Source organism: Parasteatoda tepidariorum, chromosome 2 (assembly GCF_982258835.1).
Source record: "Parasteatoda tepidariorum strain Cologne lab strain chromosome 2, Ptep-v5.0, whole genome shotgun sequence".
Taxonomy (NCBI): domain Eukaryota; kingdom Metazoa; phylum Arthropoda; class Arachnida; order Araneae; family Theridiidae; genus Parasteatoda; species Parasteatoda tepidariorum.
Window position 1 is genome coordinate 1487126 of NC_141756.1, and position 22638 is coordinate 1509763.

Sequence of the window (22638 nt, forward strand, 5' to 3'; positions counted from 1 at the left end):
TACCTTTAAAAGTATTTGATTACGAATTGAATTGTAGTTTATGTTGATTTAGTTGATTTTACTGTGCCTGAACACTATTTCGAGAGCACAAAGCTTGACATCAAAGATTTTCTTTTCCGTCCACGCTGAAAATGCCCTAAACCTTCTTCGAAGAAGCATTATTTACACGCATTTGCAATTCTGTAAAAATAACGAAACACATTGGTCACATATATATGAGTTGGTTTTTGGATTCAGATATTTAAATTTAAAAAAAAGGGGGAGGGAAAAACATTTTTCTAATTCTTATACTATTGCTTTAAAAATTATCTTGTGTGTGTTAATGTTAGCCTTTTCTGAAAAAGAATGGTTCTTCGAAAATTCGTTGTTTGGACGCTTCAGCTTTTTAACTTCTTCTGAAGAAGGAAAATAAATTATATTTAAAATTATACTTAAAAGAAACTATAGACAGAGGCTGCAAGTAAATTTCATGCATATTAAAATTTAAGCGAGAACGAAACATTATCTGTGAAAACCCGCGAATCCCGGTTGGGGTAAATAACGAAGCATGCTTGATTTTTGGGTGAAACAGAAAAAAACTGAAAGGAGATCGGTAGAACTATATCTAAGAATCATTAGGCAATCAAATTGGTCTTGCCGTTTTTTCATCTTTTCTTCTTTAGGGACTCGATAGTTTCCAACTATCTTTTTGTTACTTCCCCGCATATTAGCCTGCAACCTATAATCAAAGAATATCATAGACAGTGGCCCCCATACCCCCCAAGCTCTTGCGCGCATTCATCCCCCCCCCCCAAAAAAAAAAATTTGCTAACTTCCCCCTTCCATGTTAGCTTGTTCGAAATAGTGCTACGTTGCTTCTTTTATTTATGTACTTAAAAAGAAAAAAATTCTCTCGTCTAAATCCCCCCCCCCCCCCAAACTATTCGTTTTATTTAGTGTAAAAATTCCCCCCCCCCCCAAGCAAGTGGGCGCATCGTGAGCCCATCTTCCCCCCTGATTATAGAACCCCTCTATATTCTTTGCTATAATTATCGGTCTCCGATAATTATAGGTTAACCTATAATTATTCCTATAAAATAACCTATAATTATAGATTAACCAATAATTATAGGTTATTTTATTGAAAATTTAATCTAAATAGTACGCAATTAATTGCGTACTATTTAGATTAAATTCTTAATAAATATTTAAACAATTAATATTAAGAACGAGGAAACGGAACACTCTGTTCATATATTTTAAAAATGCTTGTGGCACATGAAGTCGCAATTTGATTAAAAACACCACATGTTCTGGTGTCGCAAATAACTGTCTCAGTCAGAATTTTATCAAAATCTTAGGAATCACTGTTGAGGATAATCACAGCATAAATGGATTCATAATTAATTAGAAGAATAGTAATAATCCAATTAGTCAAACTAATAAATCTAGTAACCCAAATAATATCCTTACTTCCCCATTTAGTCTATGGCATACTAACTGGTCTTTTATGATTTTGATTACGTGACTGAAATTAAATTATCAGATTTTAATAAAGCTCTTGTTTTTTTATTGTTTTCTCTTTCTTTCTTCTTTTTTTTCGTATATATATATACAGGGTGTTCCAAAATTATCTTTACAACTTCAAAAATTCATAACTTCGAACATAAACAAGATATTTTTATTCCGTCTTTTGCATGTATTACTGCAACTAATAAAGTTTTTTTTCAATAGGCTGAAAAGTTATAAGTGAGGATGTGGACACCACAACAGAAAGCTCAATGCGTCTCATGGTTCATAGAGACGAAATCAGATACACAGGTTCAACGGAACTTCAGGACAAATTTCCAAAGAGACCCACCATCCAGACCCTCCATCCGTGCATGGCACACAAGCTTCATGAGCACCGGATCAGTATTGCATAAAAGCGGAGCCGGACGACCCAGCGCAAGTCCAGAAAATGTGGAGCGAATACGGCCATGAGACGCATTGAGCTTTCTGTTGTGATGTCCACATCCTCACTTAAAACTTTTCAGCCTATTGAAAAAAAAAACTTTATTAGTTACAGTAATACATGCAAAAGACAGAATATAAATATCTTGTTTATGTTCGAAGTTATGAATTTTTGAAGTTGTAAAGATAATTTTAGAACACCCTGTATATATATACTTTTCATAACTATTTTTTCTTTCTCACAAATATTTTACAGCATAATTGTTACCGTGAATGACTGAGATCAAGAGAATGTCGATTCTCACCGGTGAATGTCAACAATCACATTGTCGCTTTGGTGAATGTGCGAAATATTTGTTTTATCCGATTAGATATTACTTTATTCGTTGATATTATTTTATTTATTCGCTATTTTAATATCTTGGGATAGATTGGGTGAAACATCAGTGTTCGGAGAACCGATTTAATGCATATTGGGCAGTGGCACTTGACCTTAAAGAAACATCGATGTAGGACATACCGGGCACTGAACCTTTAAAATACATTGATATGGGGCAAATGTATATCGGGTAGTTGCACATAACTAGAGCTAGTATATAATTCAGACCAAAGCGATTATGTTATTGTCCACATTCACCGGTGGAAGTTAACCAATTTCTTTCATTCACGGAAATATAAATAAATTTTGTCTCATAGTATTCAAATTATCTACGAAACTGGCAGGATGTTTTGGAATTCGAAATTTATTTTCTGATTTCTTTGGATCACTAATTACCACGGAAGGGACCTAAGGAAGCATGTGCCATAACCCAAAAATTTTTCAAAACTTTCGATTTTTTTTTTTAAATTCTTTCTTTAAATCCATAAAATGATATTTTTATGAATTGAAAATTTTTATAATTCATATGTAATTTAGCAAAATAAAAGATTAAATTTAATAATACTACAAAATGTATGCATCATTCTTAAGTGTTGTATTTATTTAATTTATAATTGGAGTTAGTTGCTATTTACGAAAGATAAATTTTCTTTTAATTACCTTTATTTTCCATTAATACAGAGAAATAATTTTTAAAGACACCTTTGTTAAAATCAAAAGTTTACAATTTTAAATAACTTACAGCATTATCGAATTCAAAATTTACATTCTGATTTGTTTCAAGGATTAATTTCTTGATAAAACTTGATAGACTATGATGAATGTTCTTAGAATTTTTAACTAATAATTTCCATTTCAGGCGATGTATCCTTCTTTTACTACTAATTAATGTGAAATATGGCGTACGATTTTTTTTTTAAAATTTCAGCAAATGCTGGTGTTGAAAACTATTTTATTTCATTATCAAATAGCTTTTAAAAATTTCGTTTCGACTTTATAAGACCGGATTGCGTCAAATGCATAACAATATTAAGTGGCAGATTATGCAATTTTATTCTTTTAGCTTTTAAGGACATTCCATATCTAATAATTACACGGTTAAATAATAAATGTATGTGATAAAATGTCTTTATTTACTTAAAACTGTTCGGAAATAAGTTATGAAAAAAAAATGGAAAAAAAAAGAAAAACTGTATTTAGCTTTTTTACTTTTTGATTGTTCTCGGCAAAGAGATTATTTATCTAAAATTAGCTAGTTTCTAAAAAAAAATGTCTCTTTGAAAAATTGTTCCCGCTGCATTTAATATTATATTTTTTAACCATTGTTGAAATAAAGTTAATATGAAACAAAATATCTTTTTTATATTTATTTACTGGTTAATTTTATACGTCGCGTGAAATTTTTTGACATATTTGCATCGAATATATTCCAAAATACTTTTTTAGACCATAAAATAATTTGGAGAAGCAGCGGATTTAGAGAGGATCAAATTGCAAAATGCTTCAAAATACAAAGGATGATAGAAAAATGCGATCCATAATTATTTTTTTAGTTTTTATTGATATCTTAAATCTAATAATTACAAATATACATTGTGATGCGAATCTTCTACACCCATCAGGTAAAAGGTGAGAACGGAATAGTAACATTTTTAGAAAATTTATTTGTTTCACAAGTTTGGGGAAGAATATTTAACAAAATTTTCAAACTCTTTGTATTCTTACTTAATTATTAGAGCTAAAGTTTTTATATATATGCTATCATATATTTTGATAAGCTCATATATAAGAAGCTCCGTTAGCACAGTTTTTAATATACTTTTTTAGGATGCGCAAAATTAAATGAAAACACATACATGTGTTGCTAAGTAAAGTTCAACGAAACTAACGCAGAAATGTTATGAAAATCAGAAAAATCATTCATTTGTAATTTTAAAACAATAAAACCTGGTAGATTGCTAAAGAAAACCGGGAGGATGTGAAAGGCAAATGTTTGAAATATATCAGGTTTAAATTTAATCCTGCTTTCCTCAATGATGATTCATCATTCAAGAAGCTTATTTTCTTCCTTGTTTGAAAATTAATCTGCGACCGCTAATGTTAATTCTGTCTTTATTTTTGAAAACAATTCTAAAATTATAAATTAAAAACAAGATTTAAAGTTTAACCCCTTTTACACTCAAATGGTTATGTATATGGTCTGAACTTATAAAGGTTTCCCAAATCTATTTCAGAGCGTCAGATTTAATTACTTTTAATAAATTAAAAAGAAAAATTGCATACAAAATACTTAAAATATCTCATTTATTTCTAGGCTATTTTAAAAAATTCCACATCCATATTATTTCACAAGAGAAAAAATAATTTTATTGAAATGTACTTTAAAAAAAAGTAAAACCTTTATTTTCTGAGTATATTATGCTTTTTTTTAATATGTATTTTGTATTCTTCTGAAAAGTGTTCTAGATGTTAATTGCTCAGAAGGAGAGAAATTGTTCCAAGTAGAGTTATTGCTGAGCAATTGTTCCATTTTAATGGATCTGATTGCATTTTGTATAGAATTTCCCAAATTATTTCATTACCTGAAGATCAAACGTTTAAAAAATGCACTAATATTAAGGAAGATAGGACAGAAAGTTTATCTGAAAAATTGCAATAAAATTTAAAAGTGTAGAATTTTAAGTTGGTAGATATCGCAAATTGATATTTACACACTGTTTTCAAATTTCAAAAGTGATAACTCAAAACATATCTCAGCAGATTTTTTTAATTAAATATTTTAAGCATTATTTACAACAAAAAAAAACAACAAATATCTTTACTAATTTTATTTATTTATTGTACAAAGATACTGTAATCAACATCTTGTAGGTGCATTTGGTATGAATTTTTACTTCAATAAAAAATTTTTAAGTACGAAGCTATAATAAATTAAAGAAGTCAAAATTACTACTGGTTATATGAACAATTTAAAACTTTACTTAATAAAATAGTTGCACAGTTTTTCATTTTTCTGAAATTTCAGCAGACAGACATCACAACTTAAATACACTTCACCTAAATGCATATTCTTAAATAAATGTATTAATAAGCATACAAACAATAGTTTTAGATACAAATAACAAATATAAATAAGAATTTTGCACATAAGGATTCTTTCCTTGATAGAACGGTTTTAAAAATTATTACTTAGTGGTAGCTTCTTCAAACATTACATTCAAATAGTACCAGGATTGGTAAGCTCTTGTCAGGCTAGAAAAAAACTGATTATGTAAATCTACCCAATCCAAGAAACTGTCATTTACAATAAATATCTAATTTAAAAATGGAAGTTTAACATAATTCACCCAATAATTCTATACGAAAATCTATTTTATTAATTTTTAACGTTATATTATACATGCTTAAAGAAACTAGTTTAGAAGAAAAAATTATTAAATTTTGTCTGGGTTTTCAAACAGAAATATATATATATATATGTATATATATATTCACAAATAATGTGCAATTGAAAATAAAATAAAAAATTCAGAATAATATTTGCCATTCAATTAAAGCCTACAAGTAATTTTAATTAGGCGTTCACAACTCTAAAATATTACTTATAGGATTAATAGTAACTTTTTCAAAGTTTATTAAAACAATATCTTAAAAAAAATTTAAAACATGTGTCTTTGCATTTTATAGAATTTTGTGTCATACAGAACATTGGATTAATATTACTGTCATGCTTACCTACTAAGCATGACAGTAATATTAATCTGAGAAAGACAAGCCATAAAATGCTTAATATAATTTTAAGATTCAAATATTTAGACACATAAATATGTGCTTAAGCATTAACAGAAATTTTTTTTAAACTTTCAAGAACATATAACAACTAATATAACACAATAAATTTATCAACTTTAGTTTGCTTAACCAAGTAGAGTAGACTTAAAAATAGATAGATATTAAAAGTTAAGGTGGTTTATAGAATTTCATTGCATAGATTTTCTTCTTTAAATAAATTTCCAGCATACGAAAAAAAAAGATGTTTCATATACATAAGTATAAACCTTAATAACTATATTTCAAATTGTCGAAACTCTTCTCTGAAAAATTGCGAAATCATAGCTGACAACACGGATAGGAAAAAATCCGATATAGATTTTACGAAACAATGTAAATTTTATGATAATTGTCGCAGAATGTACTACATATTTAACACAAAAGGAATTTTAGAGATTTTTCTAGTTATCAAAATAGAAAAAGTGCAATATTTTCCAGTTAAAATTGACAATATACTTGAAATTTTATGTGTTATGTTTACTCATTTTACAACAATACATGGAATGTGCATTACAAGAGTTAAAGAACTTAAATTATCATCAATAACTTGATCATTTAATCATGTACAATTTTAAAAACAATGCTTAAATTTTTATAAATTAGAAACAATAACCTTAACATTACTCCCAAACTGCAGATTAAATTTTGTATAATTACGAGAATCAGAACTTTGGATTACATTTCATGATATGATTATATGCACACAACTAAAGGGAGAATAATTAAAACTCCAAATGTTTATTTACATATCAACCATATAAAGGCCAAATTATAAATAATTGGCAATATAAATATTATAAAATTTCTAGAAGTTAAGTTGATCATATATGCATTACAGAAAACTTTCATATCTTTAAAGATCAAAATTAAACTAAAAATATTTTGATAAAACTGCAATGTCTTACCCAAAAATGGGAACTTACCAGTTTCGGGAGTCTGTAAAAATGTCACTTAACTTTTATTGATGTCATATCAATGCAATATTAATTGCAGTAAGAGGTACATAATATAGCTAATGTAGTAATAAGTTTTTTAGAACATTCTTAAACTTATAAGTACTTGAAAATGTTAATGAATGACTTACCCTAGAAAGTAATTAACATCTAGTGAAGTTTGCAAGTGAGCTTTAGCTGTTATACTGAACTTGGAAAAAACAATAAAAAAAAAAACCATTTTAAAAACATTTATATAGAAAGTTTAATAAACTATCTAAATAGGCAGTTTTCTAGCTATTGTTTCACCAAGTTTATCTTCTCCACGATCAGCCAACTGTATGTGGTACACAGACATGCTTCCAGTCATTCCTATATATGAATCATGAACCACTAGAGAAAAAAAAGTAACGTAAACAATACTTGTATTAAAAAATTACAACATCAAAAGAGATAAATTTCTCACAGTGACAAAAAATCCCAATATGTTGTTACTCTTTCTTAGAGTTAACTAATTTATTTTAAATACATTAACCTCATCTATCAATTTTGAATGCAAGGCATACAATTCCTATGATAGTTAATAGGAAATTTAGAAATATATAAAGATGAAGTGTAGATCTAAAATACTCTTAACTTTAATCACCACTTTTTCTTAATATAGCTAAATACAACCTTCATATATTAGTACTCCTTATCAGTGGCGTAGCGAGGGTTGGGCAAGGGGGGGGGGCATCATGCCCCGGGCGCTACTCACAAAGGGGCGCCAAATGGTCCGCAAAACAAAAAATTGCTGGATAATTTTTATTTTTATTGTAATTGATTTCTAGAAAATATATTTTAAATTTAGTGCCAGTGCAATATAATAAATATTAATTCGTAAATAAAAAGGTAAAAAAAGGAACACTAATAGTCTAAATCAAACTGTAATAATATATTCATAATAGAAATGGCATGTCTTTTCTACTGGCCGGGCCGGGCTGACTCGACCTGTATCTGTCAGCACTTCCTTATGGCATCTACTCTGTGTGGTTACATAAATTATCTCCTTTCTTGATTTGTCTGATTAAATAATATGTTGCAATAAATATTTGCAGTGTACAAAGTACAAACATTCTTCCTTTCAGAACACTATATTTTTTTTATTTCTATAAACGCAATGTGGCTTACGCTAGTAATTTTAAAACAGTAACAATAACCCTCTAATGTACTTACATGTACAGTCCGCAAAAAAAAAAACGAATCACCCTGAATAACTTTCGTTCTAATGATCGGATTTTCACGAACTAAGTGTCAATCTTAATGACCTCAAATATGTTAATTAATTAGTGCTAACTATTAATTAAGTTACGAAATCAGACACAAAAACGTACTTTCTCTGAATAAACATATATTTTTTTTTTACATATTTGGAATCTAGACACTTGAATTAGGGGGTAGACAAAATTTTAAAAAAATTGGGTGGTAAATTGGGCCGCAATAAAGGTTTATATATTTGGCGATAGTCCAGAGAACCGCCAAAAAAAGTCGCCTGCGCAAATAAATATTTTAAGATAACCCATTGACTAATTCAAAAGAGGAGTGCTTAGTTTTACTAGGTTGCTACGCAACCAAGCTTTGATAGTAAAAAAATTGAATAATGTTCAGTGATTGCTCGGAGAGGTTTAATTTATTGTTAATAGAAAATATCTCGAAGTTTCTTGGCAATAAACAATTTTAGGGGATTTCTGTCCAAAAAGCAAAAAAAAAATTATTTTAATCTCCTTTGAAAAGTAAATTTGAATCGATTTATAAATTATTTATGATAGTTTTTAGAATTTAAATACATGACTTTTTATCTGATATTATTTAGATTACACTGTTTTTACTATATTTATTCGAGGATTTTATACCAAAATCAAATGAACATAACTTATTATAGCAATATACAAAATTTTAGGGATAATCATTTTTACAGCTTCAATCGAGTCTTCTAGGCAAGAAAGTTTGAAGAAAAAAAAAGTGCTTGAAAAATAAAATGTAGATTGTATAATAATTCTAACGCACATTCACAAGGTTTTCTATAATTTACGATATTTCTTTCTTCTATAACTCAAGGAATTACTGAATGTTTAGTGGCATTTTAAAAAGATTGAAATATGTTATATTTAAGAATAAGATATTGAAATAATATGTTGCATATTGTAGAATTCATTGCTTAAAAAATCGCTTCATTCTACTAGATATTTAGGTTACATCGTTTTCTTTGGATAAAGATGATTAGCAAATAGCATCCTCATGTTTCGATACATTCTGAAACTTATACGTTCGCAAATTTACCATAAAATGTCGCACAGCATATTCTTCATTTACGATAAGCTACATTTACCACCAAATACTGCTACTATGGTTATTTTTGTTTTCTTATATATATCTGATGCTCTCTTTTTAAACAGAGCTCGTAAGATCCTTAAGATACTGAAATGGGGGCACAAAAACTTAAAAGATAAAATATTTAATTTCATTAACTCAAAATATCTGGTGTCAAAATGTTAATTTTTAAGTTAAATATAACTTTTACAATATTGATGTTCTTACGTTTTTAAAGACCACATGAATCCTGATAAAATATTAAAATGCATATGTTTACTTTAACGAGAGTAAAATCCTTATCAAAATAATGATCAAGATCCAAATGTAAAGCAGTATAATTGACGATAAAAACTCAAATGGCTTCAAAACATATGAAGAGGGAAGTATAAGTCGACATGTTTCGAGATTTCAAATATAATCGCCCATTCTCAAGACTTGTCAGGCTTGGATAACTTGTGACTTTTATTATTGGACGCTCAAAACATGTCTATTTTTATTATCATCTATTATTTTTTTAAATCAATGAAGTTTTTATATTTTCGATTCAGTTTCTTGGGATTATCCATTTAGTGACACAACATATTAAATTATTTCACTCGATATTAAAATAAGTTTTACACATGTTATAGGCACAGGTTCTTAGATTGAAAAAATAATAATTCACTACTTTGTAAAAAAATCAATGCAGTAAAAAAAAAAAAAAAATTTTTTTTTTGCTGCAAGCCTTAACATTTTAATTTAAGGTCATAAAAAAATTCCGTTTGCAATTGAAATTTCAAAAGTCGAATGTGAAAATGGAATGTCCCCTAATACCAGGAATCGAAATTAAATAGTTACAAGGACAACTTTTTTAAACAAGTTAGCGTTTCCGTCCTACTCGAAGTTGTTTGAAAAGGTATTTTTTATATATCGATTCCAAAGTTTATTCTACATATATTTCAGGGTATACTTTCGGAGTATTTCGATCGAGTTTAATTTTACACCCTTATTTGCTTAAAATTATTAAATAATTTACTTAAAATAAATTATTCAAGCTACATGATTTAATGCATTTATAGTATAATAATAAACGGAGCTTCCAACGCATATCCTTAACCTTAATACCGCTATCATTAAATAAATGGAATAAGCTTAGATAAATAATAAAAGTTAATTTTTCCCTCGTTTTAATTTTCAAGGAATAATATGTTTCGATCAAACAGATTTCATTCTGGAAATAGAAAAATTATTGAGTAGGTCCCTTGGAGCAACATCATTCTTATCCTCTTTTGACGAAATATAGGAAAAATTAGTTTTCACAGTTTCTGTAAAAAGTATGTTAGCCTACTTGCCACGTTTTTTTTTTAAATTTTTTTTTATTAAAATAAGTTCGGAAATTGTGTATTTTTTATAGCACTTTTTTTAAAAATCAGATGACTCTAAAATTGGCACAGCTTCGGAATCCTTACAAATTTCAATTTTTAGTATTTCCTGCTTAAAATAATAAGGCATTTTCCTGATAATAAATTATACTACAATAATATCTTGGAAATCATGCTAAAGTAAAAAATTAAACAAAATAGTTTAGTATATTATCAGAAAAAAAATCTACTTGGTATCATAAAGAGTAAAAGATGTAATGAAATAATTAGTGAATCACACGTGGTCAGATAATTAAAAATTTAATTTCACAACCAAGATAGTAGGACGACATTTAAGATACTGAGATATTTTAAGACACTAAAAAAATTGGCTACGTATTCCACAGCTGTTCGGTATCTTTATCCTCTTTGTAGTGACTTATAAAACATCAACACTATTTTAGATAATCTAAGTTGAAGTCACAAGAAACAAAAAAAAAAAGACAATCAATAATTTATATTCTTTTTTCAAAAAAAATAGTATGCTAAGTAAATAATCAGCTGTTTTGCCTTAAATAATATTAAACAGCTGAATGTTTTTAATTTCTTAACAAGGTATTATTCTTAGCTAGCAGACAATAATTCTTTAAAAAAAACTTGACTATAATTTAAAAAGGAAACCTAAATTAAGGAAAATCTAAATTAAAGTTCTAAAAACATTTATTAGTATATTAATGAAGAAATAATAAACGTAAAATGGTAAAGAATAAGATTTTTAAAATGTTAAAATTTAATTAAATAGTTGGTAAAATAGTTCTGCGATACACTTCCGGAAATTTCTTTTAAGATTAGGATGATATAGGGTAAACCAACAAATGAAGGAGCATTTCATAGATATTTCTTAGAAATAAGATTTTAAACGTTTCAATTTAGATTGATTGGTAACAGTAGCTTACTACCTAACAATAGGAAGTCATCTAACAATGCATTTAGTTACCTGGTCTTTGAGTCTTCTCTGGAAAAAGTTTTGAATTTGTTAGTATCTGTTCAACGCCTTGTTTCTTTGACAAAATTATAAGGTCAGTGTTTGTTGTTATCCGTTTAAACTACAATTAATTGCATATAATAATGCTTTTTTTCTCATTGTGAAAAAAAGAATTCAAAATATGGTCATTGAAGTTACGTTTTATTTATTTTAAGCATCATAACATAAGCAAGTACTGAGATTAGGGGGTGTTTATTAACTGGATTACCGAACGATGAAAAACCAATGAATAAACAAGTGTTCCTTTACTGGGATTTTTTCAAGTTAATGAAAATAAAAGAAAATTTTAATTTTCTTGTACCTTTTGTCATATTATAAATCAAAATTATGTTAAAAATAAAAAAATAAAAAACTTCTAACCAGTGAAGGAACAGGCATGTTCCTTCACTGAGAATAGATTTCCCAGTGAATGAATAGTATGTGTGAAATATGATTTTACATGGATAATTAGTAGTTCAGCGACATAGAGGACTCCTAAAATTCAGTTAAATGTTGTATGAATAGTTCCTATAACAATTTCATTTAAATATGCAAATTTAATTGCTAAATTTATTTAAAGAATTATAATAATAATTAATTTATTATTTATCTTTATAAATGTAGTGATTAGTTATTACATCATACCTTAGACACCTTAATAAACTATGTTTATTAACTAAATATAATAATAGAAGCTTGAATGGAAAATTTCCTGGCAGGATTTTGTGCGAATAATTAACTAAATTATTATCTTATTGCCGTCTTTAATGTCCTAACGGGAACTGGTAGGAAAAATCCATTTAAAGACAATTATCTAGGTGAAAAATGGATGAAGTTTTTTTTAAGGCGACATCCACCGATAACTCAGTGCAATGCGAAGATAATTTCAAAAGGCAAAACTTCCCTTAGAGAATAATATTCGAAATACTGGTTTTAAGAACTTCAGAAGAATCTTTAGGAGGGAAGTCTTCCTTTTATAAAGTGATTGCATTTACAATGCGAATGAAACAAGAGTTGAATACTGCCCTTAAACGGGAAAAATCTTCTGCCTTAAAAATTATAAGGATTTATATTTTAAAGTTCCTAGGAAAGAAAAAGTACCTCCATTGGTAGTTTTTCCTTACAGAAGAATTCGTTGAGATATTACAGAATCAGTCCCTGCTACATATTTCATTGGAAAAAGCTATTCATGAGATGAAACGATGACCGCAGCAACATTTTACAAATGTATTGCAAATGTTTCTACCCATAGCTAATTAAAAATGCAATCAAATTCCATATTTTGCTTCTTCTGGATAGGTATAAATCTCATATCAATTTGATACTGAGCAAGTTTTGTTCCTCAAAACAATTTTTCTGGTTTAGTTTTCTACCTAATTCATGGAAATCTCTCGTTAGATCTTGAAAACAAAAGAATTGTAAAACAATATGTCTAGAAAATTTTACATCCATTTTTAAATAAGATTTGAGGCATCAACTGATGAAGTTAAAATGCTTTTATAAAATGCGATATTTTTCCATTCGATGTAGAAAACGTTGACTGTAACAAATGCATGCAAAACAGACACCAAGAGTTAATGAGCAAGACAACTTATCAACAAAACACATGCTTTGAGAGTAACGATGCGCTATTTCTTCAGAAGCTTGAGAAGGAAATCTCACAAGTTATGTTGCAAATTTTTAAAGGAATATTGACAGAAAAGTTTAATCTCCCAAATATCCAATAGCCTGTGCTTTTTTCAATATTGAAGAATTTATTTCAAAAAGAACAATTGTATAATCAAATTTTGGCTCTGAAGCTGAGACAACTAACATTAATAATGAAAGTATCTTGAAAACTATAAGTCCTCTTGAGGCATTGTTAGTTGCAAAAACAATTGGTTTTATAAGTAACTACTAGATATAAGTCATTGAGAGATGGGTTTTACTCAAACTTCGAAACTCCTTTTTCTCATTTATTATCCAGTGAGGAATTCTGGAAATGGAACTGGAAAATCAAAAGAAATTTCGGAGATACATTTACATTGGCCCAAAATTTGGAAAAAAGAGGAAGGTTAAATCAAAAGAAAAAGAAATAAATTACTCATGACGAAGAGAAAAAAAAATACTTAGAAAGATTTAAAAAAAAAAAGCTTAAAAAATATGGGGAAAAGAGTAAACAAAAAAATGATCGAATTATAATAATAATAAAAGCATTATCGGATTACACAATGATAAACATTCATAATTTAGAACGGACTATTAAACTGTGAGAAAAAAATGAAAAAAATTTTTTTTAAATTATGTATTCAAACATATTTTACTTTCCATTCCATGACTGAAAAAAAAGTAATATTTTCCACATTAACTATGGTTATATGTCGTAATTCCAAGAAAAATCTTGTTTTTAGACATTTGTGTGGCCTATGGATTCCTAACGAGCATCAAACATTCTCAAAATTAAGTGTTCATTCACTGGAAAATTTAGTGTTTATTCACTGGCAAGAACTGTTCCTTCACTTGGTCATCTTACTAGTACTTTTTATTTAAACCACCAAAAGCTTAAAACAATATTATGTAAGTTATCTAACTTTTTTTTACATAATTTGCATTTAATAACAAATATGTCGACACCATCATTTAGCTAAAACTACAAATTTCGAAATTTTTATGAATTTTTTTTAAAGGCAAGCTAAGCTTAAGTGTTCCTTCATTGTTTAGTTTACCCTATAAGATGTTGAGAAATTTGCGATGTTGTGAGAGATGTTTAAAAATGTTGACTATGTATTTTTATTAATATTTATAAAATACATATTCAAGAAATTGATAAATATATTATTCCAAATCTCTGCATACGTATGTATATTATTGAAATTGTATCAGTTATTGAAAAACAAAATAAGAAAAATAAAAAATAATCACATTAAATAAGCACAATCTGGTGTATTCTATCAGAAGCACGCTTTTTTAAAACTAGACATTTGTTGAATAAAGTGTTTTTTATTCAAAATTCTTTACTAAATTGGAAATAAATTATTAAATGACTAAAAAAGAAACATCGTATTTTATAGTGCGAAAGAAATAAAAATAAAAAGATTAGCAAACGATTATTAGCGAAAAAAATATGAATGAAATTTTACGCTACGCGCGCGAAGTCAAGTTCCTCCCAAGTTTATCACATTTTAATATTAATCGCCCCTATCAGTTATTTCTTTATTGTCGCCAAATTATTTTTTTATAAATAATTAATTTTAATTTTTCTCAGCTTCTAATAAATAAAAACAGTTGAAACTTTAGATTTTTCAATTGAAAAATATGTAGATTAATATGGTATAAAAAATTCATACCTTATAATTCAATATTTTTTCATCCTCACTTTAATTAAATAATAAAAAATAATAAATAATTATTAAAAATTATTTTTTGCATGAAATTATCTTTGGGTAAATGAGTTTTATGAGTGGGTCCAATTTTTTTTTGAATTGCTTCATTAGTTTTGAAAATATGACTGAAAACGCAAAAAGCGAAATTAACATTACGGAGTGCGAACTTTGAATCGCTCTCTTGACCAAACTATGGGGACCACATTTCCCAGATTGCGGCTACCCCCTATATTTTGAAGATAAGGAATCCAAATATGCAAAAAAAATTATATGTTTATTCAGAGAAAGTACGTTTTTGTGTCTGATTTCGTAACTTAATTAATAGTTAGCACTGATTAATTAGCATATTTGAGGTCACCCCCAGGAACCATTAAGATTGACACTTAGTTCGTTAAAATCCGATCATTAGAACGAAAGTTATTCAGGGTGATTCGTTTTTTTTTTTTTTTTTTTGCGGACTGTACAGTCACGGTCAACTAATCGTCTAATGCCAAAATCTTGGTTTTCTCGACGGGACGGTAATGAAGAAGAAGGAACTGAAGTTAACCGAATCCTGGTTATTATATTCATCAAAAAATACTGCAGCGTACTGCTTTTGTTGCTTACTGTTTATTACATCAATATCAGCTATACAATCATCTTTCGTAACATCTGCTGGTTTTAATAAATGGAAGAAAAAAGATGAATTGATTAGCCATGAAAGAAGTCTAATTCACTGAAAATCACTTACGGCTTGGAAAGAAACAGAACCAAGATTAATAAGTAGAACGGGAAATGATGTATCATTAGAAGCGAACATTCAGTCCGAAAAAGAACGGTAGCGAAATATATTTAAAGGAATATTAGCTTGCTTGAGGTACTTAATTATACAAAATCTTCCTCTACGTGGCCATGTTGAAAAACTAGCACTTCAAGATGGTACAAATGCAGGAAACCTATTATCTTTATTTAGATTTGCAGCTCAGTTTGATCTGCTACTAGCAAATCATCTTAATCATGCCACAGGAACTCCAAAAACTGTCTCATATTTGTCACCACAGATTCAAAACGAATTTATTCATCTTCTGGCATCTACAATTCGAAATCAACTAATAAACGATATCAAAAGAAATAAATATTATGGACTTTCGTTTGATTTAAGGTATGTAGATGTTGATTTTATCCATAAAAAAAGTTTCCATCAAAGAATCTTCTTTGGGTATTATTGAAATACACGATGAAGATACAGCCTCGATCGAAAATACAATTTTAGAAAAATTTAATTCCGATGAAATTCGACGCCCGGTGGCTGAGCGGTAGCGCTTCGCGCTGTCGTGCCACAGGTCCTTGGTTCGATCCTTGGGCCGGGCAAGGCCGACTCAGCCTTTCATCCCTTCAGTGGGTCGATAAAATGAGTACCAAGCATGCTTGGGAACTAACACTGGGGGTTCCGCGTTCGGCTGACCACCTGACCGGAACATATGCTCCTGCACCCCAGAGCCCAAAGGTCAAGAAAACTGAGATGGGCACAGTCGGCCTTGGCCCTCTTAATGGGCTGTCGCGCCACTGAGTTAGTTAGTTAGAAATTTCATTAACAAACTGCAGATCACTATGTTACGATAATGCTGCCGAGATGGCAGGTCACACATCTGACGTTCAACAAAGAACAATGGGGAAAAAATCATAAAGCATTATTTGTAAATTGTGATAACCATTCATTGAATTCAGTAGGAGTTACTGCAGCTAAACAAGATCCAATCGTTGTGACATGTTTTGGAATAATTGAAAACATATATCTATTTTTCTCACGTTCAACGTTACGATGGAGCTCCAGAATAGCGTTATCATCGATGGGCTAGAGAATATAGTAGAACTATTAGAAAAATTAGCAGAGGACACTACCACTATAACTGACACCAGAAGTGAAGTTACAATTCTGTTGCAAAATATACTAACTTTTAGTTTCATAACTTAAGTTCATTTCTGGTGTGAAATCTTAAGAAGGATTGATCGTGCGCAGCTCAGATTACAAAATCCTAGAATGAATTTTAGAGAAGCGTTCCATGATCTTGAATCATTAACTACTGAACTAGCCGAAATTCGGAACAAGCTCTGTGAAGAGGCATTAGAAAAAGCGAAGTCTCTTTGAGAAAAATGGAATATTGATACAACAATACGTGTAAGAAAACGCCGCAAAATGACCGGAGAATTGGCTAGAGATGTTGGTATTTCTGCAGAAAGTGAAATTTCTCGCGTTATGGAAAGCGTTCTTGATCGTCTCCAACAAGAAATATGTACACGATTAAGTGACCTTAATTTCAAATTTGCATTTCTACTAGACGTTGAAAATTTATTAAACAAGGATCATGTTGATAACGACCTTGGAAAATTTTTTTAAAAATTTGGGTGAATTTTATGATACAGATTTCAATGGAATAGAACTCGTTATCGAAATATGTGACTGCAAAATGTTACTCCGCAGTAGAAAAAAAATCGAACCTAAAACTCCATTAGAATCTCTTACTTTTATAATCTCGTATGGAGAAGATGATTTTCCAAACCTGAGAGTGGCACTTCAAATACTCCTGACTATCTCAGTATCAATTGCTACCTGCGAACGTCCATTCAGCAAATTAAAATTAATTTTGACATATCTACGATCAACGATGGGACAAGATCACCTAAGTGACCTAGCATTTTTAAGTGTGGAAAGAGAAAAATTTGAAATTATCAGCTTAGATGATATTATTGATAAATTTGCTTCATCAAAAGCAAGGAAAATTTATACATAGTAATTAGTTTCATTAATGTATTATAATCATTTAAATATATGTATCTCCTTAGAGATAATAAATATTTACTTTTTTATTGTTTTAAAACTGCGTGTTCTTAAAATATTTCTTTATAAATATGAAAAATAAATAATAGGTATGTTTTGAACTAATTCTAGATGACCATATACATTTCAAAATCTAGTCTTGCTTTCTCAACTACATTTTTTGTCTCAAATTTAAAGCCTAGCTTGAGCCTATGACTTTATTTATTTTACTTTATCTATTTATTTATTAATTTGCGAGTATATTTTACATATTATATTGTATGGTTTTCGAATGGGGGAGGGGCGCTAAAAAGGTATTGTGCCCCGGGCGCGAGTTAAGCTCGCTACACCACTGAATCTATGCATATATTATTTGAAAATAAAATTTTCAAACGAAGAACATATCATTTGGAATTCTCCGAATTTATAAATCAAGTGAGTGTTATGATTTTAATAATAAAAAAATTTGCTTGTTAAGTAATTTTTTTTCTTGTTTGATGATCGTTCTCTACAGAATGGTTTTTTACGTCTGATTAAGAACTATAAAAATAAATAAAAAAAAAAAGAGAAACAATGTGAAAGTTTTTATTTCAATATGAGGAATTTTTAAAATCGTTTTTTTTTTCTACGAATTCCTTATTTTACGTTTTTTAGCTTATAATTTTTTGATAAAAATTGTCGTCAAAATACTTTTTTTGAAAAATTAAATGGTATAACATTATGTGTTTATGTATATATCTTGCATATTCTAATGTTTGAAGTAATATGATTCTGAAAAGTATGTAATAAAAATTCGGTATTAATGTATTAACGCCACCGCCGTTACAGATTTGGCAGTTTTTAAGTGCCGCCAATCTATACCTAGAATTTTTTAGACAAATCATAAAATAAAACACTTTAATTAAAAATCAAAGTAGTCAATCGGATTTCGGTGGAAAATGGGCCGAAATAGAGTTCAAAACAATCTATATTTTCTTTCACCATTGCTGTCGCCATATGAAAAAAATGTCATCGCCAGTCCGGTTAAGTATGAACTCTAATAAATAAGATTCCAAATGAAAGATCATTTCCAAAACGTACGTTTACTAAGATAAAGTTTCATGTCATGGGAATTGGTACATTTTCGTTTTTTCGATAAAATAATTCGCTCCTGAAAAAATAAAATTGCATCTTGTTTTGTTTTTGGCAAATCCCAAAGTTGCATTTTCGTGAAGCTAAAAATGGCGTTTTTTTTTTTCATAAGCATTCTTTATTTTACGTTTTTTTAGTTTCTAAATAATGATTTTTATTGAAACTTAAAATTTTTTGATATAAATTGTTGTCAAAAAACTTTGTTTACGAAATTAAATTATACAAAATTATGAGGCTTTATGTCCTACTTTTTGTTCATTTTAATTTTTGAAGTAATTCGATTCTTAAAACTATGGAATGTTAAGTTTAAATGGACTTTTCATGTTATATCATATAATTTAGTAAAACTATTTCTTGGGCATTAGGTTTTAACTCTTATAAGAATATACATATTTTTTTCTGTTTATTTACAAATATTTTTCCGATGTGTTTTGTATGTTCCTTCTCTTAAAAAAAGAGATACCATTTTGTTTTCACTTGCATAAGAAAGAATATCAAACATTTTTCTTTATCAAATTTAATAAGCCGCAATAAAGCAGGAACGTTACAATGCTACACTAAAGACGTCTCCAGAATAGAGATGTGCGAAAAACGAACGAATCGATATTTCAATCAATTCTTTTTTGTGAATCGATTCATCAAGTTCGTTTTTGAAAAAGAACCGATTCCTTTTTTTTTTTTTTTTTTTTTTGACAATATTTTGTACTCTACACTTTATAAGCTTATTCAGAGTTCTAAACATCCGCATATGCATTTGATATAGCATTTCGTTGATACAATTGGAGCTTGCTAAAATCCAAACGCAGTCGAATAGACTCATTCTCACTCGAGTATCATGTGAATGACAATTTGATTGGTTGTAAATATTTACATGATAGCAACTTGGCAATAAGGTACTTGCATGCGTGAGGTTTTTCGCGGGCGAAAAAATCGCATCCAATGAGATTGGCCCCGATGTCAACGTTAGCGCACAACCGGTTTCCAGAGGTGATTAATAAAATGGACTCATTCGAAGGATGAAGGGAATTGAAAATGCTATCAATGCAAAAGGGACTGCACTCTGATGCAGTGAAAAGTGTGCACCACTCTCTTTTTTTTTCCATCTACGAAATTAATAAATTCTATTGATAAACAACAGTTTAAAAATGGCAACAACTGAAAAGCTGTCTTCTACAGTTTCGGTTGTTCCTTTCAAATAAAAAAGATATTAAAGCTGTAAAGATGATTACTTTCAGTCCTTTAATATTAAAGAGCAAATTTTTTGATATTCTGGTTTATTTTCAATTTATAAATTTCAGTAAATATGAAAGAAAGCAGAGTTTTGTGTTCTCGTTTATTCTATGCCAAGGAGCGAGAGCAAAAGAAAATGAAAACGTTGCGCTGATTGGGTAATGAACTTACGTATGAATGCAAATCTTCGATTGGTTGAAAATGAGTTGAATGAGACAAAAAGAGTCGAGAATCGAATGAACGATCCTCTGATTGGTTAAAAATGAACCGAATGATAGAAAAAGAATCGAGAGTCGAATAAACGACTCAATGAACTGTTTGCCTATCTCTTAGCATTAAAAGAATCATAAAGCGAAATGAATCGATTCTTTTGAACTGTTTCCTATCCCTTAGCATTGAAATCGGCTCAAAGAGTTGAATTGAACTTCCAAACGATTCATTTGAGTCGTTTCGTATCTCTTAACATTGATATCGGCTCAAAGAGTTGAGTCGTTTTCCTATACTTTAACATTGCATTCGATTCACTGAACTGTTTAAATGATTCATTTGAGCGGTTTTATATCTTTTAACATTAAAAGAACTGTTTTGTGAAACGAATCGATTTTTTTCGCTATATCTTATTTTCTAAAATTAAAAGGTACCTTCAGAGGGGCAAGTAACTAAAAATTTTTAGAAAAAAGGACAGTTTTTTTTTTAAATTTTTTTCTTTAAGAAAAGATAAAGAAAAAAATTTATTTTTTAATGATTGAAAAACTGTTTATTGCGAAAAATGTGAGTATTTAGAGCAGAGGTCGCCAAAGTGGTCTATATAGACCCCCAGGGGTCTATTTAACAAAAGCGGGGGTCGATCCGAATCGGAAGGCTCGATTGGGGGTCGAAGAAAAAACAGTTCTTAATACGCAAATCACACATACCTAATTAAGTATGTAAAATTTAGGATTTTTTTTATAATTGACTTAATATAAGTTTCTTTATAGAACATAAATTAATAAACGTATATTTATTCGGGTGAAACAAGTATTTACGTACCAGCACGCAGTGACACGAACTCTGCACTTCTGGTTTTTAAGTCATATACACATGTGCGCTTGTCCAAATGTCACGTGTGACGAGCATTGACGCTACAAATGCAAATATCATATTCAGTTTCAGCTATCTTTGCAAACTGTAAACAGTATTGAATATTATAACAGTATTGAACAGTGTCATTATTAAAACTTTTATAGTTTTGGATAATTAGTTATTGTTTCGATAAAACCATTCGTTTAGTTTAGATATCAATTTTAATTATCAATACATGTAAAAAAAGAAGGTAAGCATTAATAATATGGATTACTACTGCCTGCGACAAAACTATAGCACACTTTGTATCATTTTACGAAAATTACAAAATTTTTGAAAATATTATTATTTTAATCTGAAGTGTATCTTTAACTGTTCTTAAGAATAACAATTTTATATGAAATAAGTTTAATTTAATTTCCAGTTAGCAGTGAACAGCAATAAAACAACATTATTGCTGTTTACTACTAACTAGAAATTAAATTAAACTACTCATATCAAATTAAAATAATATCTTCAAAAATTTTGTAATTTTCGTAAAAAAATACAACCAGCTCGAAGAATACTGTTAGGCTTCCAAGTAAAATTAAATTTATTTAGATCCTTATTGCTACGCAGGGATTATCAGTATTTTTCAAATCTACGACTATTAGAAATAAAAGAAGAAGACTTGGAAATATACACAGGTCATCCTCAAAAATTGAGCGACGATTTTAAACTGCGCTTTGTTGATTTGGAAAACATAGACATCCCTGATTGGATTAGAGTGCCATTTTCTGCTCAAATTGAAAACCTGCAAGATGAGCTTGCTGAATTGTAATCGGATCTTGAAGCACGCTTTTAAAAATTCAACAATAAGCAAATTCTGGACAAATAGAAATATTATAATGCAAAAATATGGAAATCTTTATGAAAAAACTCAGCTATATATGCTAGCATTTCCAAGTTCCTATATGGTGGAAGCCGGTTTCAGTCACGTAAATTCAATCTTTACTAAGTAGCATAAATAAATTAAATGTTGAGTTTCGAAAGGATTTAAGATTAAAATTGACCAATTTTGAACCTAATATAGCGAACCTTGCAAAAAAAAAAAAAAAAACACAAGGCACACCCATTTCATTGATTAAGAAGCAATAAATCTGTAGTTACTTTACTTATTATTTCTACTTATTTATTATTTAATAAATATTAAGGTATTTAAATTTCAACATTAATGTATTTTTCATAAAACTACTGTTTTACAATGTACTATTGCTTTAATAAATG

The 22638-nt window shown here is 28.9% G+C and overlaps 1 long non-coding RNA gene across 1 annotated transcript; it reads right to left on the reverse strand.

The window, feature by feature from the left end:
* Nucleotides 1–5267: 5267 nt before the first annotated feature.
* LOC147814375 (uncharacterized) lies at nucleotides 5268–21675 on the reverse strand. Its single transcript, XR_015431222.1, has 2 exons — nucleotides 21340–21675; nucleotides 5268–7467 (listed from the first exon to the last, which is right to left on the reverse strand). It is a non-coding gene; the product is annotated as an uncharacterized LOC147814375 (long non-coding RNA).
* Nucleotides 21676–22638: the final 963 nt, after the last annotated feature.